This window comes from Arvicola amphibius, chromosome 12, assembly GCF_903992535.2.
Source record: "Arvicola amphibius chromosome 12, mArvAmp1.2, whole genome shotgun sequence".
Lineage (NCBI taxonomy): Eukaryota > Metazoa > Chordata > Mammalia > Rodentia > Cricetidae > Arvicola > Arvicola amphibius.
In genome coordinates this window covers 55,744,031-55,755,997 of record NC_052058.2, presented here as the reverse complement: position 1 = coordinate 55,755,997, position 11,967 = coordinate 55,744,031, and positions in this window count along the sequence as shown.

Sequence of the window (11,967 nt, the reverse complement as noted above, 5' to 3'; positions counted from 1 at the left end):
AGAAACTTAAGCCTGCTCCTGCCTTGACAACTTCCGAATTGAATTTATAAGGCAAAGGTTAGTTGTGTATAGTGTTCTAGAACCGAGCAAGGGTTCTGAATCACAATCTCCACAATTCAACCATCCGCGGGGGTGAAAACGTGTGATTATCAAAACTAACACACTTTATTTAGAGGTGTGACTTTTTCCTACGTGCATTTGTAGACATGTTTAGCAAAGATTGGTTAAGAAATGAAGGCTTGATGCAAGATGTAAGCATGCTGCTCAACAGACCAGCAGTTATTTTATTTTTAATTTCTTCCTCTTCTAGAAAGCCACCAATGAACACAATTCCCTCTCTCTCGTCCTGGTCTTCACTAATAGAAGACCCTCCTTGAAGTCTGTGGGATATAAAGAGCACTCTCAACTGAGGCCAGTGGCTTCCAGCTTAGCACCAGTTTTTTATAACAGGCCTGGAAGAAATGAAAATATTCTAAAGTGTGTTTCTCAATCTGAGTGTCAAATTACCAAAACAATGGACCCCCAAGGAAATGGGAATTTCCCCAAGAATCTCATGTTTCTCGCAGGTCTAACAACATCTCAGAACACCTTACAGAGTGAGGCAAGCCCAGTCAAGGATGGGACTATGGTGGGCAGGGCCACACCTCTACTAGGACTGTTTAGATAGACATATCCTTAGTCTTCTATTTAAACTTTATCCCACTTCAGGACCCCGAAGATGGACTTGGGGGAGTTCCTGGGTCTCTTGGAATAAATCTCTTTTTTCTGCTTTCCACTATTTTTTTTCTGTCCTGAGAAAGGGTTTTGTGTGTGTGTGTGTGTGTGTGTGTGTGTGGTAGTAGTAGTAGTAGTTCTGGCTGGCTGTCCTGGAACTCACTCTGTAGACCAGGCTGGCCTTGAACTCACTGAGATCCGCCTGCCTCTGTCACCCGTTAGTTTGGTTCTTTATTGACTAATTGAAGATGAGTGGCTTTGTTTGTTTGTTTGTTTTTAGCATAGAAGGAAACTTATCAAGGCATAGGTCGTGACCCCCACGTTCCATACCCAGTTTACAGAGGAACTCAGACTCCGCCACTGCCAAGCATGCTTGCGAATGTGCATTTTCAGTTTCTGTGGCCGGGAGATCTCAGTCTTCTTCCCCTTTCCATCATGCTCTGCTTCGAGACTTCAGACCGAGGGTGTCGGGCAGCTGAACTAAAGAATACAAGGAAATGGTAGGCTTCTTGTATCATATGGTTTCTCCAGCGTAGTGTCTTCCCCTTGGGAACCCTCTCTCCTTGAGCCATGGGATGCTGTTCTGAGATGACAGAGTTACAAGGAGACTCCAGCAGAATCAGGGAAGCCTTCTGGCTGCAACAAAAGTTGCTGAGATGGAACTCCTAACTAAGCTACATCTGGATTCCTGGCCACAGAAGGGTGACATAACATCTGGGATTAGCTCATTACATTTGAGAGTGATTTCTTAAGGAGGACACAAGCATACACACAGGAAAGAGTGCAAGTCAGAGTAGACTCTGAGATTGTCTTACACCAGGGCACACCTGTGCCAGCATTCTCCTCTTCAAAAAATTAGCATCCTGAAGGGAGGCGCTTCCCCTGCCATTACCACTCTAAAGAGGCTGCTGTTCTCATACTTGTCCTCCGAGAATGATTTGTCTACTTTTGAATTTTATAGGTTACTTCATCATGTGGGGAAAGTGGTTTTCAGAATGTACTGTGTCCAGGCAGACAAAGCACTGGAATCTGTTTTGAATGCCAACACAGAAGCAGAATGACTGTGCACCAGGGTGGGCACACAGACAATATCATTTGTCCACCTGACTTATTTAAGAGTGAAGAGGGTTGGACTGAAGAGATGGCTCAGCCAGCTACAACAGGCTAGGTCTGCAACCAAACAGCCAAAAGACTGCTATCAGGTAAATTTACCAAGTCATCTAAGGGCTGCAGAGACAGCTCAGTAGCTAAAAGCACAGATTGCTCTTCTAGAGGACCTGGATTTAATTCTCCAAAGCCACATGGCTGCTCACAGCCATCTGTAACTCTGGTTACAGAGAATCTGACACCCTCTTCTGGGCTCTTGTGAGCACTGCACACACATGGTACATACACATTCAGACAAAATATTCAAAGACATAAAATAAAATAAATAAATCTGAATTTTTTATCTTATAAGGAAACATCACAGACTTGAAATTGAGGAAAGGGTATATACCTCCACCTAAACCCCTTAAAGAGAAGGACACTTAACAACGCAATCATGACCCTCCTCACCCCACATACACACCCCTGCCACCAGCCTGTCATGTGATACCTGGTATGTCAAGGAATCAATAAGCAGAGAACTCTGAACTGTTTCAAGGACTTCAGTTCAGCTCAGCCCCCACTGTTGATGCAAGCTTCTCAAGTAGCCATCCATCCTCTCTTTACATCCATTGGTTCTGTTATCCATTCATCCGCCTAGATCCAGTTTTATTCTTCATCTCGGTGGCCTCCAGAGTCCTGCACCTTGGTTTCAGTAGCTCCTCTGACTCTGAGGTTGGACTCTGCAGCAGAGTCTATATCAGAGCTCCAACAGAGTTAATTATGGGACACACACCCCCTCCCCAGCTCTTACTGTTTCTCTGTCAGCTTTGTAGTCGGCCTCTGGAGTCCCTTTGGAACTCTTTAAACTCTACTGTAGTGTCTCTTAACCCTTTGTAACCCTTCTTAATACACGCACAACACATGCAGAGAGAGAGAGAGAGAGAGGGAGGGAGGGAGGGAGGGAGGGAGGGAGAGAGAGAGAGAGAGAGAGAGAGAGAGAGAGAGAGAGAAAGAGAGAGAGAGAGAATGAGAATATTTTACTATGCAATGTGTGATCTGAAAATTAACATTAATAGTTAAGGTTGAAATATTAGAACCTATGCTTGCTTTGGCCAATACCATGCAATAATTTATTGTGATTCAATACATTTGGACACTAGAAAGACACAGCTTCTAACACAGCCCACTCATGACAACATTTTACCGCATGAGTGTATGACAGTATAACGGTCTATCCTACTGTTGGTATCTGTTTGGGAAATGTTACATATAATGCTGTTATGAGCACTCTTGTACATGTCTCTTGGCCAACATTTATAAAGATTCCGGCTGAGTGTAGATTGAGAAGTGGAATTTCTGGTCCCTAGGTTCTGTAGATCCTTCAGTCAATCTGCCCATGGTCTCCTAGAAGACGACGTGAGTTCTTATTGTTCCACGTTCTCACCTGCTCTTCGCTTTTTCAGGCTTTTTAACTTTAGCAATTTTGAGGTGGGGTTAATTTGCATCTTGAGAATGGTCATCATGTTTAATACCCTCTCATGGGCCATACATACCTTAGAACTCTCGGTGGGGAGGGCTGCTGGGCCCCATCTTGCTTCCACTCCTTTCCTGAGTCCTCTGTAGCAGGTCTCTGTACTGGTATCTAGAGAAACCAACTAGCAACAGTTTGTTCCTATAATAGTTCCTGTGTCCTAACTGCTGTCATGGACAGTGTCCTTTGACTTCTGAACTTGTAACCATATATGTTTATTTCCAGTAACGCTGAGTTAGCACAGTTGATCTAAGTCCTATAAATGAGATCATTTGACATGCTCACTAAAATTATATTTTACATCTTAGCATCTTGACATTCGCACATGGTGTGCCTGATATTTCTAAGATATATTCTCCCTCAATATCTTTCTTTACAAAAACTTTCTTGGTGAGCCTACAAAGCTACAATTGGTTGACTTTTGGGATGAAGCTGCGTGGATTCGAGCTGAAAGCACCGACTTGCTAGACTAAGAGAACAGACAATCTTATAAACTGCATTTGTTTTGCTCAAGAATAAGGAATACTCTAAATGATTGTTGTGAATTCTATCTTTTTCACTGTTTTTCTCATAACTCATAACTAGTGTGTTGAAAAGCTATCAATTATGCTTTCTTGAGTCCTGTCACTTGATGAAATTTGCTTAGATTTAATAGCCTTTCATTCACTAACCTGACTCTTCTAGGCATAGCATGAGTATATAAAGGAAGCTTTATTGCCAGTCTTTCAAATATTTGCAATTCTTCTCCCGAGTCTATCCTATTATCATCTTCCCTCCCTCCTCCTTCCCTTCTTCTCTCTCTCCCTCCCTCCCTTTCTTCTTTCTCGCGGTACTCAAACACAGAGCCTTGCGAAAACTAGTTAACTCTTTCACTACTAAGTTACATTCTCAACCCTTGATTTTTCTTTAAAAAAAAATTAAGAACTTTCTATGGCTTCCAGGAGTCAAAATCCCTTTTTCTTGACATGATCCATTTTCCTACTCAATGAACACATCCATCTCACACATTGTGTTTTTTGTTTGTTTGTTTGTTTTTGTTTTTTCGAGACAGGGTTTCTCTCTGTAGCCCCAGCCATCCTGGAACTCTCCCTGTAGACAAGGCTGAGAACTCAGAGATCCACCTGCCTCCGCCTCCTGAGTGCTGTGATTAAAGGCACCACCTGGCTTCACAAATGTTCTTAATATTCTCTTTGGTTTATAGTTGTTGCTCAAAAGAGACCAGGCGTCCTTGCCGACCTCCCTTCTATTTCCTGGCCCCTCTTCTCTGTCCTACCTCCTTTTTGACTGCTAACCTATTTATCTTTCAGGCTTTACTAAAAACTTACGTCTTACGTGAAGCCTTCCCTCAAGGGAACTTCCTTTGTTCTCTAAATTCTTTTATTTTTTTCACATTGCACTAAACTATCACACTACACATTGCCTGCTTGCTTATTTGTGAACTAATTAAACATTTCCCCCAAGGGTGGAGACAATGTCCGCTAATATTTGATTTCTTCGTTCCTGTCATGATGCCTCAGGTGTGGTTGCCACTCTATGTATTCTCCTTTTCCTAGGTGGTTTCTTGTTTGCTTGTGAAGGGTTTAAACTCTCCCACTTTTACAACTGAATTTACGTTTCCATTCTCTGAGAGGGGTAAAACAGGTGTCTCTCCCAACAGAGGGCCATTTATCAACAACACCCTTACATTCAGGGACCAAGGAGAGAGCACACCCAAGGTCCAAGTCAGCCCCACAGTGTCTCAAGGAGAAATCCTGCAACCCCCGTTCTGAGTCACGTCTGGACTTGCCCAAACTTGCTCAAGTATGCCCAAACATGGTAAAACTGAACCTCAGCCAGTTAAAAGTATACTAGTGTAACTGCGGCCTGCTTAACCCACTATGTTTGAGCTGACCCAACAGTTCCTGAAAGTCCTCTAGCTGCGCTTAAAAGGAGCCTGCCTGCTCCTCTTAGGGTTGTCGCCATTCGACTCCTGCATGTTGGCAATAAACGCTCTTTGTTCTTGCATACTATTTGAGTCTGGGGTCTTCCTTCAGCTTTTTCCTGGACCCTTACAGTTTGCTGTTGTTTTCTTTCCCTTCTTTTTCTTGTAGTCACAGGGATGGAACCCAAAGCCTCACAAATGCTGGGGAAATGTTCTACCACTGAGCTATAGCCTCAACCCTTACATAGATTTAACACCCAAATGCATACGTTGTGGAATTTAGCACGAGGCAGGCAAAGTGAACAGATATCTTTAATTTAAGTACTCTTCATTTGCATGTTGACTATGCAGATGAGGAGACAGACCGGCCTTGAGTTAGGGCAAACTGATGTCATTTTATCCCGACTTAACAGAGAGCTTTCTTTTCATGTTAAATAATATTATTGAGATGTTAAAATGCTGAAAAGGCTACTCTTCTGAAGGCTAGTTTACTTATTTTTAGTTCAATATTTTATTGCTATTTTTTTCTTTTGAGCTAAAAGATATCGAACAACAAAATGAATAAGTCTTAAGTATGCACGAGCCGGTTTCCAAACAAATTGTTTAACAGCTTGCTTTAAGCAATAACATCTGTTTGATACTCAGACTAGAGTTTTCTCCTGAAATAAATATGTAACAATTAAAGTACAAATTGTTCTTCAACATTCCACCAAGCTTCCCTTTAGGCTACACAGACCTACATTTCCCCCCTTTAATCCTCCCAGCTATCCTCGTCCTAGTGACTAAGAAATGAGTTCCAGAAGACTGAGGTTCCCTTCCCAACACCAACATGGCGGCCTATTACCTTCTGTAACTCCAGCTCTATGGGATCTGATGCCCTCTTCTGGCCTCCAAAGGTACCAGGCACACACGTGGTGTGCAGACACATTCAGGCGGAATATCTACACACATTAAAAAAAAAAAAGACAAAGCAGTTTTCATTTTGTCTCTTCCGGTGAGGCCCATATTGATGGGGCCAGGAGTTCATCGTGTACTCCAAGCCGAAACTCATTATGTAGCCTGGGCTGGTCTCAAACTCACAGCAATCCATCTGTCTTAGCACTGGGATTATAGGTATGAGCCACCATGCCTGGTTTATAAGAAGAGATGGGCCAAACCTGGAACCCTGGTGCAGGGCTTGCACAAGGAAGGTGGGTTGGGCAGCTGTAGGAAGAAGCAGCTTGTTTGTTTTTCTGGCCGCCCAGACTCCTGAAATAATCACACAGAAACTATATTATTTACATCACTGCTTAGTCAATCACTGAAGTGTATTGCTAGCTAGCTCTAGAATTAACCCACTTCCAGTATTTTATATTTTACCATGAGGCTCGTGGCCTACTGGCAAGGTTCCAGCATGTCTGTCTCTGGCAGCGGCTCCGTGGCTTCTCTTTGACTCTTCCTCCTTTCTCCCAGCATTCAGTTTAGTTTTCCCCACCTAGCTCTACCCTGCCCTATCAACATGCCAAGGCAGTTTACTTATTCACCAATGGTATTCACAGCCTACAGAGGGGAATCCCACATCAGGCAGTGGAGTCTCTGACTCTGACGGAATTTATGTGGCGGAAAGCGCTCCCGGCTGGGGGTCCAGGACAGATGCGTGGGCAGACTTAGGCTGTAGATTATCCATTGCTACTTTCTGCCCTCTGTCCTCAGGGCACACATGCACTACTCTGTGCTCCCCACCATGTGGGGTCTCTAGGTTCTGTTCCAAGGTGCAGGGCATTCTGGCAAGCTCTGGATCATCTCCTTTACTTGGTTCCTTTTTGATGACCATGAAACTGAGGCTCAGTATCATCCCATCTAAGGTCATGCTTAAATGGCAGATCTCTACCCTAGTTCTTTCCACTGCTGTGGTTTGAACCGTGTACATCAAAAAAACCAGAACATATCTGCTCTTTCAGAACCAAGTCTCCCGAGCATTTGAAGGCTGAAAACCTTGATACTATTACTTGGATGAAGATCACACACAATCAGTGTGCTGGGACACGGAGATGACAGAGGCACTGCTCCTGATCTAGAAGGAACCACGCTTGGTGGCAACACAGACAAACACACGATGCAAATACCACAAGAAAGAGAGGGCTTGCAAGGTGGGTTTTTCATCAGGGCAAAGACCAGTCACAAAGGGAAGATGACTGTTTCAAGGTGGGCCACTGGGGATGGGGATCAGTCCATTGATCAAATAGAAAAACTAAGTGAGAAGAAGCAGCAGAAGGATCTGAAATGATTGTTAAACCACTGTTGACTGGGAGTTTCTCCAAAAGCCCAATGAGGGAGATTTGCTGATTAAGAGCTAAAACACTCACCTGTTATGAAGCTATTACGCTCACACCTCATTGCTGATTTTATGCAAAGAATTTCACCAGCTGCCATTAATTAAGTCAAATAATCATTTGACAAATATTTACTGAGCTCCCATCTGCTTGGGAGATACGGAGGTGGACAAGACAGACAACATTCCTGCCTTCTAGATTCGCTCACTCTAGCAATGGACAATGAAGAAGTCAGTCACTAAATAAATGCAGCTATTACAGGGTGTGGCGATAGTTAGGAAAGAAAGCGTTGTCTGGTGCAAGGCAATCAGGGGAAATCCTCTCAGAGGGAGCAGTGTAAGGCAGGGCTTTCATTTATTTACTTACTACGTTTGGGCGTATCTCACTATATAGCCCTGGCTGGCCATGTGCCTCTGCTTCCCCAGTGGTAGACTTAAGACATTTGCCACCATGCCTGGCCCAAGGTAGGGCTTCTTAAACTTTCTACTCACAGTCCCTTTTCACCTGAGAAATTTTTACATGGCCTCAGCTATATATAGTTATATAAAATGGTTTTATATAGTTATATAGTTTTGTATAGTTATATAAGATAGGCATACAAATAAAAATTTTACTATCAATAAACGATAAAGAATCAGTTCATGTGTGTGTGTATGTGTGTGCTTGTGTTCACATGCCTTGCCATGCAAGGGCCCAGCACAGTACCAGTGAAATGGGGGGGGGGAGCGGGTGAGAGGGTCAGAAGTTCAAGGCCATTCTCTGATACATAGTGATTTTGAAGCCAGTCCTGTCTCAAAAATAAATATCCTTGGGTGAATATTTGATACTGCAGGTAGAGCACAAGGGACATTTTTCAGAGCTGATCAACATTTTGACTTTATAATTGACAATACTTGTTGTAGGAGGCTGCTTGTTTGTTTCTGGCTGCCCAGACTCCGGAAGTAACCACATAGAAACTGTATTAATTAAATCACTGCTTGGCCCATTAGCTCTAGCATCTTACTCTTACATATTAATTCTGGCTAACTCTTACATATTAATTCAACCCATCTCCATCAGTCTGTGTACTGCCATGAGATTGTGGCTTACCGGGGAAAGTTCTAGCATCTGTCTCCGGCAGCAGGGCTACATGGCTTCTCTCTGACTCTGCCTTCTTTCTCCCAGCATTCAGTTTAGTTTTCCCCACCAAGATTCATACCAATGCAAATCTCTCTAGCATATCCCCCTTTAAATGTAAACCAACATTTATAAACAATATTTGGGAATATGAGTGTAGTTCTCTCCAAACTGTTTCCTGCTTTTTGTTGGGTGAGGAATTTTTGGGGGTGTTCATGGAGACCTTTGCAGGGGTCTTGGTACATCAAACCACATTAGTCTGGGAGGATTCCACAGGTTCTCATCCTCTGTGGAAACAAAAGAAGAAAAAAAAACCCTCTTTTCCAAAGCAACAAATGCTTCTCAACCTTCTTATATACATTGTAATACAATGACAGAAATATGTCTCTGCCACTTCAGAAACTGTTAGGAATTTCATCCTAATCCAAACCCAAGTTCACTGAACATTTTAAAATGATACTCAAGCAACTCAAGTATCAATTTTTTAAGGTCAGACATTACAACACAAAACAATCCAAAGTTACATTAATTTGATATTAACATGATAAGGAACAATGGTAAGAAGCCTTTGTCTTCCATAATCAAACAAATTTTTCTGTTCTATAAAGAGGAAACAACTTTGCACATTCAGTAAAAACCTTGCAATTTTAGCATGCATTAATCTGCAACTGGAGCCAAGGTGCTTCAGGCAGTGCCTGTGGGCATTTCACGGTATGATGACCCATGTGTTGAGCATGAAGTGTGCATGTTGTGTGCTTCAGATCAAGATTATCGCCAAGTCTTGAAGCAACACAGATACACACTACCAAAAAAGCCTCAGACTCATTATGAACTTAATTTTCAATTAATTTTACTATTGTCAAAATTTTCATGATCACCACATAAGAAGCTAGGATTTTGGAACTAGGGAGATGGCTCAGTAGTCAAGAGCACTGGCTGCTCTTGCAGAGGACCTAGGTTTGGCTTCCAGCATCCAAATGTCTCAGAACTGTCTGTAACTCCAGTTCCAGGGCCTCTGAGGCTCTAGTCTGAGGGCACCAGCATGTGTGTGTGTGTGTGTGTGTGTGTGTGTGTATGGTGTATGTACACACACTCTCCATCCACAGGAAATAATAAAACTAACAAAAAAAGAAGCTGGGGCCAAGGGCACTCTTGTAGAGTGACTCCTGATTCACTGAGATGCACATATGAGACAGGCAGTACAGAATGACATGCGTTTGGGGCACCGGGAACAGGAAGTATAAGGATAAAAGCTGTGGAGACATAACTAACTCCTGGAGGGTTTGTAGACCTTATTTTCCCAGTGTGACACATGAGAGCAAGCTCTAAGCACTTGTTTTGTGTTGGAACTGTAATAGAAACCTCTTGCTATTTTGTGTGTCAGCAGTAAGAGATATATCAATAAATGAAAAGTAGCTTATCCTCTTGTAAACAATCTGTAGTCTGAAACTTTAAAGAGTCTCATAAACGGGATAAAGGAAGAGTCTAAAGCAGCAGCTAACCCAATTCCTTTTTCTCTTTTGGGCCAGGAGCAAGAGCGACAGGTTTCTGTAATGATGCCTGGCCTTGAACTCAACAAAGATGCACCTGCTTCTTTCCTCCAGGTGCTGGGAGTAAAGGCAGGCACCACCATGACTAGCTTTCAACTCCTAATTTTGAACAAGAATGATTGAGATCTAACAGTGAGGTGAAAGAGAATAGACACTTGACTTGCTAGTGGTAGGTTTGAGGTTGGAACTCCAAATTCGGCTCTGTGAACCTTTTCCTTAACACACCAAGGATGAGCTGTTTCTAATGGACAAGCACTCAAACTATTTATGATTTTTTTTTTTAGATGGGTTTCCGACTTTCTTCCCTTGAAATGCTTAGTTTTCCACTTAGTTTGAGGTTCTCCTAAACTCTGGCTGAAAAACAAGTCATCTTGGACCGAGCATTGTTGACACTACTCTTAGCTAAGTGTGGAAATCAGTGTGATACAGATTGGCTACCAGAGGGAACTGTGGGCTCTTGTTCAGAGTGCAGGGTCACGTTCTGCTGAATAGCCTCAGAAGTTGGCGGAAGGTAGGGAGACTGGCCTTCAGACAGGAAGAGGAGGTGGAATTTGGCTCACTTACCTGTTGCCCACAGTGGTTCACATGACTGGCTCACAGCTCTGAAGGAATGGAGCCTGGGAAGGCCAGGTATCACCAGACTAACAATGGCAAATCCTCGCACTGGTACCACCGTACGGCCTTTGTTAACACTGAAGTACACACTGCAAGGGCCAAAGTTGGCACAGGACACACCAAGACCAAGTTCTTAGCACAAAGGAGATTTATTTGCCTCAGAGGGACAATGGGCAGGGAATGCTAGACAAACACGGGAGATAGAGGACAAAGGAGAAGGGGAGGGGAGAAACAAGACAGTAAGGGGAAGGGGTATTGTTGGGGAGGTGGACTGAAGGAAGGGGAGTGTGGAACACAAAGGACTGCCTCTGCATAGGAAGGAGACAGCCTAGGCCCATAGGCAAATGGCAATTTATAAAGGGAAGAGAGGGGACCCCCCCTCCCGAAGTTAGGATGAGTTGGTTTGTTTTGATTGAGTTAGTTAGGGCAGCCAAAAGGGAGCTTCTGATTGCTGAACTTCAGTACTTTGATAGCTGGCCCTTGGTGGTCAGCCTCTGGAGGAGGAAGTAGCCAGATAAGGAAATAAACCTTGGTGGCAAGCTTTAGGAATGTAGTCTATGGGTTAGAAAGGAGGAGGGAAGGGCAAGGCCTGCCAGAGCCCTGTTTGCCTTGCCTCGGCCTATTAGAGTCCTTCATACACCTGAGGCCAGATCAAAAAGATTAAAATTTGAAAAGATGTGACTGTCACAAGAGATGAATAGCAGGAGTCTGTTGGCAAAGGAAGCAGACACAATTCCTTTCGGTGGAGTTTAGTAGGATTCCAGGACCTGGAGGCACGACTGTTCTTCCAGGGGAACCAGGTTCAATTCCCAGCACCCACATGGCAGCTCACAACTGTCTGTAATGTAATTCCAGGATCCTATACCCTCACACAGACATACATGCAGACAAAACACCAATAAAACAAAATAAATATAAAAAAAAGAATGTGGGGAGAGAGAGAGAGAGAGAGAGAGAGAGAGAGAGAGAGAGAGAGAGAGAGAGAGAGAGGTAGTGGGTGGGAGAGGTGAACAGGGGTGGGGGTGGGGAGGCAGCATGTCCCTGCAGTGTCTCTCACCGATCCCTAGAATAAAGGCAAGCCTGATTTTTATAACCTTCTAAAGATGGCAGGAAGTTTCA